The sequence below is a fragment of the Lolium rigidum genome, chromosome 6, assembly GCF_022539505.1.
Source record: "Lolium rigidum isolate FL_2022 chromosome 6, APGP_CSIRO_Lrig_0.1, whole genome shotgun sequence".
In the NCBI taxonomy this organism is placed as follows: Eukaryota; Viridiplantae; Streptophyta; class Magnoliopsida; order Poales; family Poaceae; genus Lolium; species Lolium rigidum.
The window spans coordinates 20,554,098-20,560,620 of record NC_061513.1 but is presented as its reverse complement, the minus strand read 5'-3'; the positions used below and the strand labels follow the sequence as shown (position 1 = coordinate 20,560,620).

General features: G+C 42.7%; 1 pseudogene; it reads right to left on the bottom strand.

Moving 5' to 3' along the window:
- Positions 1-701: 701 nt before the first annotated feature.
- On the bottom strand, positions 702-2,140 carry LOC124662257 (annotated as a pseudogene).
- Positions 2,141-6,523: the final 4,383 nt, after the last annotated feature.

The following is a 6,523-nucleotide window of genomic DNA, read 5'->3' as shown; positions in this document are numbered from 1 at the left end:
AACAACAATCTGAAACTTAAGCTGCAGTGAAGAAGAATTTATACAGGCACAGTGAGAACTCGTAGTCATGCATCTACCTGTTGTTCAACACCTCTCACCCACTGGTCTAACTTTTCAACTATTGTTCTATGCTTACTGACATATTTAGCTCTCAAGATCGAGTCTAGTTCTAAAAGGAAAAAGATGTGGTCCAACTGTACGAGCACAACACCTCCCTTTCAAAAACATTTAAACATATGAATCTACCAAATCTATCAAGAATCAGCAACTACAAATTGTGTCCCATATTTTTATATGCAAAGCACAGCTTAAGGTCTTTATAGAGTTGTGCTACAAAATGTGTTTATCAAGTAGTGCCCAGAAATCCACCAATGAATAAAATACAAGACCAATTAGTACAAGATGTGAGGCAGTTCTACAGACAACCAGTAAGCAAATATAATACATGTTTCATACTTAGAACAAGAGACATGGCAAAATAAACTGATATACAAAGAACAAGGCAAAGAATATGTAAGATAAAAGATTCAGTTGCTGAAACACAATTCAGAAGTGGACAAAAATTGAGCCCACATTTTCTACTGCCAAAAGTAAGCAGCAGATTGTATTGCTAAGATGACAAGAGACGCACAAGTGCACACACAGAGAACATATAGCATCAATCAGAGTAGACAGAGCAATAGGTTGATACAATGTCGTAATTAAGACACCAAAGTCAGTTCTTCCATTCAAGAAAAAACATACATAAGGGGCAGATAGTTAGCACATATTTGGAATGTGCACCATAATGACTTTGCAATTCGGGCATCAAACACATACATAAGTCCCTTCTGTCTGAAGGGGTATTGAAACAAGCATTGATTTCATAGAACCACATAGGGCGACTGGGTGCTTCTTCATTGTAGAGGATACTGACAATTAGACCGTTGAGAAGCACCACACTGCAACAGCTGTCAGATGAAAGGTGAATCATTCACCACATAACCCTCTAGTGTTGGAAAGAAGGAATGTGGAACAAGACTTTGTTTGAGCCGAAGTTGGTCAGTACAGCGTAATGCACGATGGAAACTGGCAACCAACTTGCTATCCATGTCAATCTGAAGTAGCCGCTCGTGAAATTCGAGCAGCACGAACATATCACCTTCCCGAGACAGGACCACATTCCATTTACAATTGAAGCTTCCAAACTTCACAGTGAGCTCTGCAACCGGCAACTCAACCCGGTATTTGATGGCCCATGACTCACTCTCATAGTCTTGCGTCATCCAGATATCAATGGTTGTCCCTGCATCATTAAAGTTGGACATGCCGAGCATTCCATCCATCTCAAACAGGTAAGCTTTGCCAAGAATAGCTCTAAAGCTGGACATGCCGAGCACTCCATCCAAATCAATCAGGTTACCTCGGGCAGGAATAGCTGGAGCACGCATCTGTCGGAACGACTCAGTTGTGGTGCTGAATACTTTGATCATGTTGCTTGCCCCTCATGCTGCTCTACGTGCCAATGCAGGCTACCACGGAACAGGACATGAGAGAGATCAAGTATCATGTCCTCCCCATCGGCGCACCGCCTCGGTGGCTGGTCGGAGCCCAATGTGAAGACGTAGTATCCATCTTGATTGTCAGGTGGATAACTCCACTTTCCGAGCAATAGTCGGTACTCGCCGGTAGGGCTGTGAGGGTATATCCCAAAGATGGCGAAGCCATCGAGATCATCCAGGCGAGCAAATTGGTGAGTTGCTGGGTTGCAGATGGAGTGGTCTTCGTTCCTATAGCGGCCGCAGAAGATGAGCAGGCCGTCGCAGGAGGCCACGAGACCGAAGAAGGATTTGCCGAGTCGCGCGACGGGCTGGAGCTGGTCGACGGCGTCGAGCCCTGCCCGGTGGTCGAAAGGGATAACGTCTAGGGAAAAGCCGGTGCTGCCGACGTAGTCGCCATCGTAGACACCAAGGAGGGGGAGGGAGGGCTGGCGGGCGTGGTGAGCGAGGAGGAAGTCGCGGGTGGAGGTGGCGCGACGCCAGGCGGGGCAGACGGCGCGGCAACGGAGCAGGGATTTGGGGGGCAGGCGGACGAGGATCTCCCATACCACGATCTCGTCCGGGAGATGCGCCGGTACTGCTGCACCTGCGGCCTCCGCCATGGATCCGTCCCGTCCGGGAGAGCTTCGATCCGTCCCGACTCCCGTCCGGCCGTCCGGCTGGGAGCAGAGCAAGAGGAGTGGTGTTGGTGTGGTGGTAGTGAGTAGTGACGGCGGCGGCGGCGGTGTCGTGGTGTTGGTCTTTGTCCTTTCAGTTTTAGGGAACGCATTTGGGCTGGGCTGGGGTTAGCCCCATCTCCTTGAACGGGCTGGGCTGGGCTTAGCTCGTCTGATCGACTCTCTGTCAACGAACGAGGGAGTGCTCGCGAGAAGGTCTCAACGAGTTAGACTTTGTTTATGCTGCCGTACAATTTCTGAAGAAAATAATGTGTCTGATTGTAAAATCGATTTGAACAATTTAAGCAGGTAAAAATAATGCAACAGTAATAACTTTTAAAAGGTGAAAACAATTCCAGCTGGCCAACATTTCAAAATCAGATGACTGGAATGTAACACAAACATATCAATCCAATTTTAATCCAACACTTAAGTTTTTGTGGAACAATTTGAATCAGACCATCAAAAAAATTGAATCGAACACTTGACCTGCAGACAAGTGAAAACTTAGGTAACATTACAAGATCCTTCCACGCTCACACTCACAAATAAGGTCGAAGTGCATTTGTTCTCGCACTAACATATACCCTATTAAACTCATTCTGCACAAATAAAGATGAAGTACATTGGTAGTAATTCATGTGTACAGGAAAAAAACGAGTCCAAAACTATAGATTTGCATTTTGTACAAACTGTAGCCAATAAATCAAAGTGACTACCTATTTATCTGCCGTGACAACAGTGCTCCATGTATACAGTAGGAAGGCCAACTCGATCATGTCCACAACGCTACTGAAAAACAAGAACAAATTAAAACAACCTTCCGCGCGCCGGGGATCTTCTGCTCACACCAACCCGTGGTGCCAGCACTGGTAATGTTGATGAGTTGTCTACAGAACAAGAGGCAAACACAAAAGTAATGTTCGGTCCAGGACCAAACAAAGAGGATAAGAAGCAAGCCGAGCATCTGTTCTTACCAGACCAAAAAGAGGCATGGGCAAGTTGTGTTCTTATCAGACTATGCATGAGTTGGTGAGTAGTACTACAGATGAACAGAACAGATCAAGAAAGATTGGCAATGAATGGGAAGTGCAAACAAACTCCATCTCTGGATCATTGATAGCTGGAGCACATCCGAATATGCTTTTTTGTTCAGCATTCAGAAATAGACAAAAGTTACTATTACATTGGAAGCCGATGAATCAACAAGTAGATGTGGCTCTCAGTACGTATTAGTATAGAGTAAGAGAACTTGCGCAGGAACCACAGAGGCCAGGTCAAAAACTAAGGCAATAGCTTCAAAACAACAAGTGAACACGATAGTGCCTTGCATTCAGATAGCTCATGCAAGGAAAGCTTGCGCAACCAATGATTTGGGTTGACTACCTTCAGATCCCATATCAAGTTTCAAGTTCACCGTTTACCAAAAGACAATCAGCAAAACAACCTACAAATTGGATTTGTCAAGCTCAGCAAGAGCATTTCTTACTTACCTGTGGATGTGTTCCTCTGTTTTTGTACCCCTTGTTTGTTGGGTGTAACTTGGTAAGACTGGATACGCTGATCCACAGGAGATAATAAGAGCAGCGAATATTTAGCCACGAAACTGTAAGCCTTATTTGTTGGGTGGATAAGGTGGGAAACTCGACAAGCTATCAGAAGGGGGTGCGGCGTGCCATCTGAGCCTATGTGTCCGAAGAGGGGCTGCAGCAAACTTGGAGTAGACAACAGTAGTAGAGGAGATATAAGATCCATAAGAAGCATTTGTTCGATGTGTCTGTCAAAAACAAAAGGGAGTTTCACAGGTACCAAACTTAAAAACTAGGATGTGCTTCATTGTTGGAGTTAAACTTTAGGTGATCGATGACAATTTTACAGTTGATCCATTGAATCACTAAATTCTGATCATCTACCAAGTGAATGAACTGGTCTTTTAAGAAAAAGAATTTATATGCTAGCGACATCAAGGAGTGTGAGCCATCGCCCACAAACCAACGGCCCTTGCCAAGTCTAGAAACACCAAAAGCTCGTTTTCGATCCCACCGGAATCCAAAAGCAGCTCAAAACACGACTAGGTATCCCATAAAAAATATGTAAAGAATATTTATGCAGAAAATATCTTAAGTTCTTTGCCGGAATGATGAGCTGCAAAGCACATCCTCAAGTGTTGACATGAACTGTGCTACAAACTGTGTTCCTGTGGTAATGCCCAGAAAGACAAGGAACAAATTACAAATGCAACTAATATAAGGAATTTAAGCATAGACGCCATGGAGCATTACAAAAACAGATGAAACAATACTGCGTACCCTGTTCTAAACCCTGGCCTCAATGAACAGCGGTTCTACAGACCACCAGTGAGCAAATCCAAAACCTATTTTTTGCCACTGCATGACATTCCAAATTAAATAAATTAAGCCTAAGGAGAACAATGTGGCAATGTTACATGTTGAATGATCCAACTGTAGGAGCTAAAGTAAGAAGTTGGTAAAATTTGGGCCAACATTTACTGCTTCCAGAAATTAAGCACCAGATTGCATTACTAAGAAGCATACAAGACTAGAAGCGAAGAACAAGTCGACACACAGACATAAGGTAGCATCAAGCACAATAGATTAAGACTATATTGATACCATGTCCTAATGAAGATATCTTACAGTAGTTCGACAACAGGTTAGCTAACCTAGAAACAGCATGTTCCTTGCCCATAACATGTCAAAGCATAACAAAACAAAATACTAGCGAGGTAACAAGCTACTTGGCAGAAGCATAGCATCTCAGTCGTGGAGATCACCATGTCCAAAGTTGGAACAAGATTTGTTGGCGCCTTACGCCATCTGTTGCAAGGCCGCCAACTGAGAATCCAGGATGTTGATTGTGTAACTGCAGAGAAGATGGATGATTGTGAAAGGACGGTCAGTGACAAGGATGAACTGCTTGTCCTGCTTCGTGAATTCAGCGGCTTCAGAGATGACCTCTTCTTTGCAGTCCTTGAGGTTGTACTTGCAGATGCGAGCAGACGAACCCAAGTGTTGAGTGTAGTACAAGCAGTTTGCCTCAATGCCTGGAAACCTATTAGTATCGACAGCCAGACACCTGCGGTGACCAATGAAGATGGCAAATCTGCTGATGTTGTGCATAGGCCCCATGCTACCTGTCTCGGTGTTCACCTTGACCACAGATGGGGATCCACATATTATCATGACAAGCAACATATGTTCAGGCAAGCCCACTACAAAACACCGGAATTCATTTATGACGAGTGGCATTGTATTTGGAGTAGATCGGGATTTTTTAAATAAAATCTATATTGAAACAGTCATGATAAATTTCATTAGCCTTCATGCCTTTTATATCTCTTTACGTACTTATGCACAATAAAATAGTATGTTTTTGGTATCCATGAACTCTTGATACACCTGTGATTTAGTAACTTCGAGCTTTAGACCCTGCAAGAATAAGAACGGTTAAAGGAAGTGCACAGTTAATTAGTTGATTGACTTTAGTCCCATTGCAAGAAGTGCACACTCTGAATGAAGACATGATGTCCATGGATGAGGCCTTTGTAACCTATTTTTTTCCCCATCTGTTTCTTTCGCTGTTAGATACTTAGGTAGAGTTCCCCTTTTTTATCAGTTATGGTGTTGCCATCTGGTACTAATTTAGAGTTGAATCTGTTATTGGTTACTATTAGAGGTGTTCCGAATGCAATAAGCATATTTATCCCAATCGAAGTACTTGCTTTAAACAAACTTCTACCTTTTCAATGAAATGAAACGCAAAGGTCCTTTGCGTTTTCTCGAAAAAAAAGAAGTACTTGCTTTACTAATATGATGATAAAAGGTTTGAGTCTCTTTTATCTGCATCAGCCATGATATTTCATCGTTGTTTAGGCTTTATTTGTCCTACAAAGGAATTCATTTATGACGGGTATTTTCTTGACTTCTAATTGCATTTGGGAAGTTGTGTATGTATTTACCACCACTTATTTCTTTTTAAGTACATATGGATATGTGATTAGTTTGTTGTAGTACATAGAAAAAGTTATGTATTGGTCTCTCTTTCAGTTGTCGAGTAACCTTTGATTTTCTCTATTTAAATGTATGCAAACTATATTTTTGTGCCTTATATAGATGGACCTTGCTAATGATTAGCCATACAGTACAGGCCATGATGTGTATCTGTTTTATTCTATATATGGGGCAAGCTGGAAAAAGCAAGTTGAAGCAACTAAAATCACAATGAAGGAAATTTGAAGAAGTTATGACTTATCAGATTCATAGCTTATTCTATGATTTTCCCATTTGTGCTTTATACTATTAGAATCTG